Source organism: Antechinus flavipes, chromosome X, assembly GCF_016432865.1.
Source record: "Antechinus flavipes isolate AdamAnt ecotype Samford, QLD, Australia chromosome X, AdamAnt_v2, whole genome shotgun sequence".
Classification (NCBI taxonomy): Eukaryota; Metazoa; Chordata; class Mammalia; order Dasyuromorphia; family Dasyuridae; genus Antechinus; species Antechinus flavipes.
The window spans coordinates 16620742-16633926 of record NC_067404.1 but is presented as its reverse complement, the minus strand read 5'-3'; positions in this window follow the sequence as shown (position 1 = coordinate 16633926).

Genomic DNA, 13185 nt, shown 5'->3' with positions numbered 1-13185 from the left:
GAGACAATATTATATTTTCCAACTAAATCAAAATATGCTGTCTGCGGGGATTGCTGTGTGTGGATTAGTGCCCTGCTCTCTCCCACCACCTTTCTTTTTGAGTTTGAAACCACTGATTTAGAAGACTCAGTCCTAAAATCACAACTTGAGCATGTCACTAAGCCTCTGCTCCTTCTTTAAGATTGATTATTCTTTCCTATAATCTCCAGGGGCATTTGTGTAGCCCTGTATACGCTCTGATTAACTTTTGGCTTCCTAATTCCAAACTTGAACATTTCAAGATAATGTATTTTAAGAATTTTTTGACTGCATCATGGATTCTCCCATTTAATCCCATAATGGAACCATCCATCAGTTCTTAGAATGGCAATTGATAATTTGTAAATGACTATGAAGCAACAAATTCTAGTATAGGATCATACTCAGTCAACCTTCTAATTGTAAATGCTCACGGAGGTAACCGAAGTAAGATAAAATAAAAATCATTTCTAATTCTGTAACCCGTTGTTGTCCGAGCCAGAGTCCTATTGATGGAGAGACAGATCTGGATGCAGTTTTAGGGATCTCTCACAAAATCAATCTGGTGCATGGTTTCATTCAGATAAACCTGGAAAATTAGTGTCTGGCTTCCTTCATTCTCCCTACAAAGGACTCTTAGCTCCCCTACAAGCACATAGGTTATTAATATGACTTTTATTTTATTTAGCTTTTATGTAACCTAACAAAAATATAGAATAGGTATGAGTGTATATAGCCTGTTTCCCCTAAAAAAGATGGAAGAGGCTTATCTGTGTGCCCATTACATTAGATTTCAGTTTGTATTCTGGTATTGCCCTAATCAAAGGCTAAACAGGAGAAGAAAGAAAAATCATCTGGGTGAGAAAGGATCTAAGGACCCAAGGAGATTTCTGGGAATTAAAAGTCTGTTTAATAGAAGTTAAAAAAATAATATTTGAACTAGGGTTAGGGTTAAATCCAAATTCCCTTATAAATGAACCAATATTTTTTTATGGACAAGGTAATGGAAGAAAGTCTCTCAGATAGGAAGAACAGAAATGAGAAATGGGAAAACTAGAAATACTCTCTTGCCAGACCTAGATCTTAGAGAAGAGGAGGAAATGATTTCTTCAGTTGGCCATCCAGGAGCCAATAGAAGAGTCATGTGGGAGGAGGGAAGGGGCTGTAAGAGGTCACTCCTTCTTTAGAGAATGGGGAAGGCTGCTACAGAGAACACATTTCCTTGGTGGGAGGAAAGATAGGAGTCTTATAATGGTTTTCATTAGGGAGAAGTGGGCACCTCAGGAGACTCCCCTTTATGAGAAAAGCCCATGCTTCCTAAGTATATATTCTACACCAGGAGAAGAGGTATATACTCTCCTGGGAGTATCTAGAGTCACAGTGAATGGGTAAACATGGGTATAGAGACAGGCTTATGAGAAACTAGATCTAGGATTGGAAGGAACCCAAGAAACCATCTTGTTTAACCTCCTCATTTTACAGATGAGAAAACTGAAGTCTAGGGGGGAAGTTACTAGCCCAAGATCATACAGGTAGTAGCAGAGCCCAAGACTCAAGTCCTGTGATTCCAAATTCATTGCTCTTTCCATTGTACCACACCGTTTCTCTTAGATAGACCTAGATTAATAATAATTTCTTAAATGCTTATGTACTAGGTGTTGTACTAAGAGATGGTGTTACAAGTGAATGTAAATAAAGCAATTCCTGCCCTCAAGGAGCTTACATTCTAATGGAGGAAGACAAGACCTAAAAGTCAGATGGAAAAAGGGGAGTTGGGGAGGATTAGTAACAGGACTAGAGATATCCAGAAAGTGTTGTAGAGGCCTGGAATTCAGTAAGGTAAAGCTAAAGCTTGTCTATCAAAGCCCAAGAGGTTGGGGGGGAAGGGAGTCCAAATTTCTAGTGGGGAAGGAGGGGAGATGATGGCCTGGGTGTAGATGGTGTGATTAAAGATGTCTAGAAAGTGATTAAGGCAAGAGTGTGCAGTAGGACTGGCCTCTCTGACTCAGTATACAGAGGGTGTATATACTTCATCATTTACTTCTTTCATGAATTAAGATATCTGAGAGTGAGACTTCTCAAAAAACAAAAACCCAAAGCCAAACCAACAAAACGATGAGGAAGGGGAAAATAGACAAGATCCAAGATTGTATTAATGAATCTAGAGCATTTTTTAAAGTTCCTCAAGCTGTTTGTGTGAAAGACAGAATCAGGAGATAATACATTTGGGTGGATTTAGAACAATAATGACTCTTCGGGTTCAATCATTTAAATAAAGTCTTACAGCTCAGGATCAATTTTTGTTAAGCTGCAGTATAATGTTAGAACTACATATAGTCTAATGTTCCCATTTAGAAAAACCAGAAGTTTTTCAAATCTAATTTGTCTAAGTCCCTCCGAAGTTTTCTTTGTTTTCTATTTTTATCTTTCAGCTAAATTTACCCAGCACTAAAAGAGAAATAAATAGAAACTCCATTATTTTAGGGATGCTATAGACAACGAAATAATATCAATATTAAACATATATGACCCAAATGGCATAGCATTTAATTCATAAAGGAAAAATTAAAGAACAATACAATAAGTGTAGGCAGCAATAATATTAGGATAGCTGAAAATATGACACCCCAGACTTAAGGCAAATCCCTTTTTTCCTTTTGGGTCTTAGTTTCTTATTTTATATATTAGTCATTAGATAATTTTTCTCTTCCACAAGATTAAAAAAAAGTTCAGTAATCTCACCGTCATACACATTGCAAAGTCAATTCAACCTTCCATGAACAACCCCCATTGCCTGAAATCAGTGCCTTTCTCTCCCATCCGTTTTGTTGTTGTTCAGTCATTTCAGTCCTATCCCACTCTTTGTGACCCCATCTGGAGGTTTTTTTGGGCAGAGCTACTGGAATGGTTCACCATTCCCTTCTCCAGCTCATTTGACAGATGAGGAAACTAAGGCAAACGGGATGAAGTGACTTGCCCAGGTCACACAACCAGGAAGTGTCTGAGGCTATATTTGAACTCACAAAGATGAGTCTTCCAGATTCCAAGCCCAGTGCTCTCTCCACTACATCACCTAATGGCCCCATCTGCACTCGGTTATTTACTTTGCTTGGATGAGAGTGAGAGCTTCTTCTACCTCCCTGATCCCGCTGACAAGAAGCTGTTTTTCCGGGCATGACTGGGACTTGTCTCCTTTGGAGAAAAAAGTAAAAATAAAGGCAAAACTTTGGGTTCAAAGATACCATTGTACCTGGTATCAGGGAATTGTGATCCATACAGACAGACCAGGATAGAAGTCAGAGAAATATGTCTCTAGGGAGGCGTGTCTTTGGGAATTGATGCTTCCGCTGGTGTTGGATTTGTTTGGAAGTGGTTATTATCTTGTGCGTTGATATACTTAGGGCTGCCATTTTGACATAAGATCATAAAATGTTAAAGCTTGAAGGAACTTTTAGAGATTTTAGTCCAATCCCCTCAAGCTGGGACATAAGATCATGGAATTTCATAGTTGTATGGGAACTGAGCAGCTATTCATTTCAACCATACCCCTGGAAGAAGCCCAATTCTAAGCAGAGCTGTCAGCCAACCTGAGTCATGATTTCAAGGCAGTGTCAAAGTCATCTCCTATGAGGATTATTTTATTCTAGTAGGAAATATTTAATTTGGAAAAGAGAAGACTTAGGTGGAAAGAACATGATAATTATTTCTCCTGTGAAAGACATTAGACTTGTTCTGCTTGGCCCCAGAAGGTAAACATAGGATGTACAGAAGTTTCAGAGACAAGCAGTTATCCCTTTCACATCACAGGAGTTAGGGACGGAGTGTTCCTGTTATCTGAAAAATCTGCGTAAAACGACCAGCAGGATGATTTCAGAAAGGCCTGGAGAGACATGACCTGCTGTTGAGTGAAATGAGCAGGACCAGGAGATCATTATATCCTTCAACAACAATACTATATGATGATCAGTTCTGATGGACGTGGCCCTCTTCAACATTGAGAGGATCCAAATCAGTTCCATTTGTTCAATAATGAAGAGAACCAGCTATACCCAGCAAAAGGATTCTGGGAAATGAGCGTGAACCACTACATAGCATTTCCACTCTCTCTGTATTTGTCCACATGCATTTTTGGTTTCCTTCTCAGGTTAATTTTACCTTATTTACTTTAGAAAATTTAGATTTAGAAAATCCGATTCTTCTTGTGCAGCAAAATAACTGTATGGGTATGTATACATATATTGTATTTAACTTAAACTTTAGCATATTTAACATGTATGGGGGTCTACCTGCCATCTGGGGGAGGGGATGGGGAGAAGGAGGGGAAAAGTTGGAACAGAAGGTTTTGCAAGGGTCAATGCTGAAAAATTACCCATGCATATAACTTGTAAATAAAAAGCTATAATAAAAAGAATTTTAAAAGAATCGGTGTAAAAATTTTTAGCCCTTCACTTGTCCCAGAGAAGAAGTCTGAATTTTTCTTTGTCTTTTATGGGGTATTTACAGTACCTTCTTGTAAAATTTGGGTTAAGTATTTGGTCATAGGCTCTCCTAGTCTTTGCATGTCATCTGAGACTTCCACAAAACTTTTGTCAAATGTCCCATTTGATTTCTTTTTTTTTCCCTTTTCTTTTTTGCTGAGGCAATTGGGATTAAGTGACTTGCCCAGGGTCACACAGCTAGGAAGTGTTAAATGTCTGAGGTCAAATTTGAACTCAGGTCCTCCTGACTTCAGGGCTAGTTCTCTGTCCACTGCGCCACCTAGCTGCGCTCCCCCATTTGATTTCTTATGCCAGACCATGAGTACATTGAAATTGCAATAGGGAAAGTTGGGATCTGGAAGGAATAACTATATAGGGTCAAGATCAGAAAGAACTCAGAATTGTCCAAATGTGGAGTAGACTGCAGTAGTGGGAAGTAGTGGATTTGTTCTCAGTGGGTCCATAAGCAGAGACTGAATTAGAAAACCTGAGACTTTGGATAAAGTTTGATGGTAAAATAAAAATGTTAAATAACATGAGTTTAAAAACTAGTTAAAAATGTTAAATAACATCAAGTCAAGCCAGCATCTCTATGGGACTCCGCTAGAGTGCAGCGCCTAGCTCTAGCACTTGAAGGGACGTCGGAGGCCATCTGGTCTGAAGCTTTCCTTTCACAGATGAGCAAACTGAGACCCAAAAAAGTAATGTGACTTTATTAGGATCACACATCAGAGGCAGGATCTGTAAAGAAGTCATTTGACTCCTCAGTCAGTATTCTTTCCCCCATGCCACAGTTGACATCATTAATTCCATTCTGTTCATGCTGAGCCCATAGGGGTATACTGTTTCTAGCCCACGTGGCTCTGACTTTTCCATAAAAATAACACAAAAGACCTTATCAACTGCTCACTAAAGGCAAAGCAGACTATAATATTCGCTCACCTTCCCAATCTAATAAGCCTGTCAAAAGATGACACGAGAACTGGCCCGGCCTGTTCTTGATGAAGCCGGCTCGCCTCTTTGTTATCACCACTTTCTTTTCTAGACGTTTGCTAACAACGCCTCTAATAAGACATTTGAAGATGTTGCCAAGAATTGAAATCAAGGTCTCCGGCTTCGCAAACTCCATTTTCCATCCAGTTTCAAAAATCGCGACAAACGTGATTTGTCCCTGGTTGCGCGCTGCCTCCTATTCTCCAGTATTTTAAAAAAACTCACTGTCATTGGGTCATGCTCACACCTACCACTTCCTTCAGTCTCTTGGAATAGAGTTCATCTAGTCCTGCTGACTTGAGATCATCAAGCCCCACCGGGTGATTTCTTACTATCTCCCTCCTGTTTTCTTGAGTATCGGCTTCCCTAGATCCCATTTTACTTCCGTCCTTTCTAGTCCAAAGATCATTTCTCCTTGGCGATGGATAAGGAAATAAAAGAAAGGTACTGCCTTCTCTGTATCATTGGCAATAATGGCATAATGGAGAGAGCACAGGGCCTGGAGTCAGGAAGATCTAAGTTCAGATACAGCCTAGCCGTGCGAACCTGGTTGTCGCTTCATCTTGGCCTGCCTCAGTTTCCTCATCTATAAAATGGCGATCATAACGGCCCCTCCCTGCCAGAGTTGTTGTGAGGATCAAATGAGATAATAATCATAAAACTCCCAGCACGTTGCCCGACACATTGTAAGCTCTGTGTAAATGTTAGCCCTAATAGTTATAGCTATAGTCAGGTCTTCAGATTTCTTCTTTTCCTTAATATAGTGGGGAAAAACAACATCCTAATGCGCCAAATCCACTTTCTGTTACCCTGAACTTTCTTTGTCAACCTCTGCTTATTCTGAACGCTAGTACTTTTGAATGAAGGAGAGAAGCATGGATTAAACCCTGGCTATGTACAAGGTACCGTGTTATATACTTTCAGTCTATTGGTACATGTGCCACGCTTTTGTACTCCCCTGCTGTTGTCTGACCTTGCTCTCATTGTCCATATCGGGCTTTAATAAAATATAAGTTTTCATTACTTTGTAGTGTTCTTAGCAGAGCTTGAAGACTTAAAAGTTGCAGAACAGTTGCCAATCTGCACTGGAGGAAATACCTACATTGATGAGATCACAGATTTAATGGAATATTAGACAGGCAAGCCAACTAAGCTGAAGTAGCAAAGCATTGTGAAGGAGAGACAGAAGGCGGCATGTGCCAGACAGGTCAAACCACTTCTACCACTTTGATTTATACCTCCCCTTAGCCTCTAGTGAAGATAGTCCAGGACCTTGAGCCAGAGACCCGGAAACAGCAGCTTTCCCCTCTTACCTCATCCTCAACCCCTCTACTCCCACTAGCCCTATTTTTGTTCCACATCTCCCAGCCATCAAGAAAGGTAGCAACCCTTCTTGAACAAGGGATCAGCCATTCCCCACCCTTCCTCCAACCATCAACCACCAACTGAGTGCCAGCAAAAGGTAGGTAAGTCCACGAATGGCAGCATTCCCAAGACCATGGACTCTGCTTTTGGAGCCATCATTCATACAAACAATCCTTGTAGAGGTAGTGTAGAGTATGGGCTAGCTCCTTGGAGGGCCTTGGGGTCAGTCAGAGTCAGGATAAATTAAAGTCCTTGGTCTTTAGAGGGAGAAGTGAAGGAGGCAGACAAGCAAAATCCTAGATTCTGGAGTCCAGAGTCACCAGCCTCTCTCCTCCTTGGCCTGTTGCCAAGTGACTCTGGCCTCTGTCCCTCTGCCCTCCAATCCTTGCCTCTGATTATCTTAACACCAAACATTCAGCAAGCACCAACAATGAGAAGAGCCATTTATCCAAACATATGCTAATAGAGTCATTGTCTCACATCCAATAGGTAACTGGCTTTAATTAGCTCATTTTCTGATTCAACTACACCTTTTTGGAGTTTCAACCTTCTACAAGGTAGGATGTCAAACCACTTCTGAGGGTGTTACAGCTCCACTGCCTCAGTTGTCCCATCTACAGAAAACCCAGAAGACAAAGTTCTATCAAAGTCCTTGGCGCTGTCTAGTTTCAGCATCAGAAATTGATATGGTTTCCTCAATGGCAACAGCATTAAAGAAGACAAAATTACTATCTGCCTTGCTGCTGCACCCTAAGAACAATGGGGCCATTTTATCCGCCCTGTAGGTTTTTCTACTCAGTGCAGTCCTTGGCACATGGTAAGACTTAATAAATGTTTTTTTATTCATCTACTCATTAATTTATCCAGTCATTCATAGTAAAACTTGGGAGATTCAGCCCAGGATTTGAACATATCTTTTCAAAGGTTAACTCTGCTAAATGACATGCTGATCATCCTCCTTGACACAGAGATTATGCATTTACTTACTTATTAATGGCATTTTCCTCCAATGGAAGGGAAGATTCTTGAGAGAAGGCAGTGTTTTAGTTTTGCTTTTGCTTCCAGTGCCAAGCACAATGTTTCACACGTGGTAGACACAACATATTTGTGTCTGTTGATTGAACAAACATGGCATCTATAGTTTTGATATGTATGCCATCCATGACTATACCTAGGTTATCGTTTAAATTGTTAAACAATATAGGATCAAGGACATATCTGTGGGGCACTCTACTGGAGACTGAGTCAATATCATCCTATTAAGGACTACCCTTTGGGTTCAGATATTCAGATACTGAAGACCGAGTCAATATCAACCTATTAAAGACTACACTTTGGGTTCAGATATTCAACTGACTCCAAATCCTTCCAATTGTACTATTTTCTAACCCACATCTCTCCATCTTTTCTACGAGAATAGAATGGTGGACTTCATACAATATCTGGCCAAAATTCTGTAAGCCGGTTGGCTTCCTGGGATATATTTGTAATGTCCACAACTCCACACCAGAGGGCATTCTAGGGTATCCACTAATGTCCCTCTTCCTCAGTCTCTCAGAAGAGTTGGCTGTCACTCATCCCTTGACTTCTGCCCAATCTCTCAATTACTTGAGTCAGTCTAGGGAGCGAGTCTGCTTCCTCTAGTTAAGTCTTAGTACTTAATGTTCACCATTATTTCACTGGCCCTCCCCATTTCTCCTTTATCTGTACATGTTTAATGACAATAAATCATACTCCACTCTTAACCCAAATGGTTCTAAGACCCTATGTGTGTTCCCAACAACAATGCAGATCTCAACCCACCCCAGCCTGTCGATCCTAAGTGCCTCTTGTCCTAATCCTTCCATTAGTTTGCCACATTTTTCCAGATCTATTCAACATTCTTGGGGCTTTCCCCATCTCCTAATTTGAATTTTATTTTTCTTAATTACATGTAAAAAATGCTTAACATTTTAAAATTTGGAGTTCCAAATTCTCTCCCTCTCTTCTTTCCTCTCTCAATGAGAAGGCAATCAAATTGATTATACGTGTGTAGTCGTGCAAAACATATTTCCATATTAGCCATGTTCCAAAAAAAGCAAGAATAATAAAGTTTTTAAAAAGTCTGCTTCAATATGCATTCAGACTTCATCAGTTCTTTCTCTGGGGGAGGATAGGGTTTTTTTTCATCATAAATCCTTTGGAATTATTTTGTACCTTTATATTGCTGAGAAAAGCTAAGTTTATTCACAACTGCTCATTATGCCATACTGCTGTTACTGTGTTCTCCTGATTCTGCTCATTTCATTTTGCATCAGTTTATGTAAGTCTTCCCAGGTTTTTGAGAGCGCCCTGCTCACCATTGCTTATAGAACAACAGTATTCCATCCACAACTTGTTCAGCCATTCCTCAATTTTTGGACATCTCAATTTCCAATTCTTGAATGCCACAAAAAGCTGCTATAAATATTTTTGTTCAGATGGATCATTTTTGTTCTTATTTGATCTCTTTGAGATATAGACTTAGTAATGTGATTGCTGGGTCAAAGGGGATGCAATTTTCTCATTTTCCCTTGGCATCATGAATATAAATAACAGTGGAGCATATAGATAATATTCATGTTACCCTTCACTCTTACCACATGACCAGCCTATTTTCCTTTTTTTGTCAGTCATGTATTTCTTTGATGACATCCTTTCAACCGTCTTTGATTCATAATTCCTTGTTTTTGATGTGTTGTAGCCTGCTCACAGTCACCCTATAACTCTCCATTGCCCTTCAAGTGAACCTCAATTTCATCGTCTAGATTCTAGTTTTATATGACTTGAAGCCATAAAACTACATTGGTGGAATCAGGATGTTCAAATGACAAGTCTTTGTTTCAGAGAGAAGCTTGGGGGTCAACAAAAAACCTTTAATCAATTGTGAAAGACTTAGCTACTCGGATCAAGATAATTCCAGAGGACCCATGATGAAAAATGCTATCCCTCTCCAGAGAGAAAATCGATGAACTCTGAATACAGATTGAAGCATACTTTTTTTTTAAAAAAAGAAAACTCTATTTTTGTTGTTTTATTTTGTTTTCTTTTCCAACATGGCTAATATGGAAATATGTTTTACATGATATCACATGTATAATTGATATCAAATTGCTTGCCTTTTCAAGGGATGAGAAGAGATGGCAAGGACAGAGGAATTTGGAAGTCAAAAATTTTTAAAATGATGATTACATTTTTTTTCATGTGTAATTTGGAAATATGTAATGGAATAATTTTTTTAAAAGAATTTTAAACTTTCCTAAAGGAAATCAGCCAGTTCATCTACTCTTGTTTAATTCTTGACCCAATTCATTATCTATTTGCAATGTTTATCTGAGATATAATATTTACATGAATATATGCATATATATGTGTGTGTGTATGTGTGTGTGTGTGTGTGTGTGTGTGTGTGTGTGTGTATTGTTGTTCAGTCATTTCAGTCATGTCCAAATCTTTGCGACCCCATTTGTGATATTCTCGGCAAAGACATTGCAATGGTTTACCATTTTCTTCCTCAGCTTATTTGAGAACTGAGGAAACTGAGGCAAACAGGATTAAGTGACTTGCCCTGAGTCACACAGCTGGTAAGTGTCTGAGGCTGGATTTGAATTCACAAAGAGGAGTCTTCCTAACTTCAGATTTACACTGTAACTTAACTGTCCTATATATTTATGCATCTCACTACCTCTGAAATCTAGCAAACCATCCCTCTCCAAGTGAGATTGTGATTTCTACCTCAATGGGAACAAGACAAGGACCTTGACTGAATACTTGCTGCTTGCCTCCCATATTCTCAAGAAGTTTATCAGACTAAAATTATGCCCATCTTCCTCTTCAAATATCTCTGGTCTAGTCTAGGAATATGAGTCTGGTTCAGAAGGAATCCCACTTCCCGGGTAGTTTTTAAGGGAGAGGGTAGCCCTTAGCTTACACTCAGCATCTTAGCTCTTTTTTTTTAACCAAATGCTTGTTATTCAAAAGACTGGCACAAATAGCAAGTTAAGCCATTTGCCTAAGAAATAAATATCAAATAATTTCTATAGATTAGACTATGCAAAGAATATATATGTAAAGGAACTCTTTAGCTGGGAGTGAGATGACATCTCAGTTTAGACCCAAAAAGAGAGCTCTGTTTTGTCCAAGAAGGTTCGTTCTAGCCTTCCCTAAAAAGTAAAGTGGAAATCAGAGACTTGTTGAGGAGTTGGCTTTACCTGAAGCTTTCTCCTCTGCTTCTGTCTCTGCAGCCCCAAGTGTATCTGTCTCTGTCTCTATCTCTCTGTCTCTGCTCTCTCCCTCTCCCTTCCTTTCTTTTCTTCTCTCTCTGTCTCTCTCTCTGCCTCGCCCCTCTCTTTTGCTCTTTTGGTCTCAATCACTCTGTCTCTGTCTCTAACCCTAACTGTAATCCTAACCCTAAACCCTAACCATTTCCATCTCTCTCTCTGTTTCTCTGTCTCTCTGTCTCTCTGTCTCTCTCTCTGTCTCTCTCTCTGTCTCTGTCTCTCTCTCTCTCTCTCTCTCTCTCTGTCTGTCTGTCTGTCTGTCTCTCTCTCTCTCTCTCTCTGTCTCTGTATGTGTGTGAGACAGAGACAGAGACAGAGAGACAGAAGTGAGGTGAGATTAGCTGTGTCTGAAGGGGACCGCTACCCACATGAGGCATGAGAGAGGGAAGAGCTGAATATGGAAGCTACCTCTTTCCTGCCTGATACTCCAACCGTAGAAGGCCCAAGCAAGTTTTCCAGTCCAAAGGCAGCTGAAGAAAGTGCTAGTCTACCTCTATCATCTGTGAACTTAAGGAGGACCAAAGGTCACTGATTTTAAGGGGACATGCTTTAGCTTGGGGAACTCATGAAAGTTTGTTGGAGGAAGAAGCGACCATTTTGCATGCCATTTACTAGCCAATGCTTTCTAGATGGATGGGGTTTTTCTGGGCATGATCAAACTAGTAAAATGAAAGACACACGATGCACAAAAATTATGTGACCTGGCAAGATTTTTGGAAATCTATTTGGTAACTGGCCATAGCATAAATAAACATTCAAAGACTGACAAACAATTGTTTTTCACTCCTGAGTCTGTGGGCATGGGGGGAAGAGTGATATTGTGGATCATTTCTCCTATCAATTGTCTACAGTGAGTGAGATGGTAGCAAGACAAAAATCATGGCTTCCCAGATTTCCTTGTGTACAAAAACGGTCCCTCTGATATGTCCAAGTTTCATTTCCCCCTTTCTTAGGGACTCTAGAGCAACAATTGGATAAACATGCGTGACAGGACATAGAATTTGAATGCCTGCCCCTTGTCCTTGCTCAAAATCTTAGCAGGGTCTATGAGAGAGAGTCCTCCTCTGTTTCCCCAAGAACAAGGAGACATAAAAGGCTCTTCTTTGGCCGGATGGTCACTACCTATGGAGTCGTGATTTTGCGGAGGTGAGGGCCTTCCCAGCCATTTAGGCATGAGATGGGAAAAATAGAGGGCCAGTAATAGAGCCTTGCATGCATACAGAAGGAAACGTGGTATAATAAGTAAGTGATATAAATTCAAGCATTCTAACCTTAACCCAGCCAAGCTTCCCTTATCTAATTGCTACATACTGAGAAAGAACAGTGCCTGTTCTCAGAAGAAGAGCAGGCAGACACAATAGGAGTCTTTGAACGGGAGGATTAAACCTCCCTTAAGGTTTCACACATCAGTGCAGTTAGGATTGTGGGGGGGAGCTAGGGGAGCTTCATCAAACATTCACAAAGATGGTAAGGGAGGAGGCTCCATCTAACAGCACAAAAAAGAGAGGGGGGAGGGGGAAGGAAAGAGAGAGAGAGAGAGTGTGTGTGTGTGTGTGTGTGTGTGTGTGTGTGTGTGTGAGAGAGAGAGAGAGAGAGAGAGAGAGAGTGTGGAAGAAGAGAAAAAGAGAGAGAGAGAGAGAGAGGAGTATGTGCGTGTGTGTGTGTGTGTGAAAAAGAGAGAGAGAAGAGAGAGAGAGGAGAGTGAGGGGAGAGAAGAGAGAGAGAGTGTGTGTGTGTGAAAGAGAAATATATATAGAGAGAGAGAGACAGAGAGAGAGAAAGAAAGAGAGAGAGAGCTTTGTGAGATTATGGGTAGATATGCATACATGTGTCTCTTCTGAGAGCAATTAGTGCCAACCTGTTCACATGAACAAAGGAAGGCTAGCACTTGTAGTGACAATAGTTTTAAATAACAAACTCATCCTTCCATACAGTCTGTGGTGAATCATGATAGCCACTAGCATTATGGAGCGGGCCAAAGTGGTCGCAGACTAGCTGGCCCCCGAATCCTTCTTTCACGGTGGTTAAGGTGC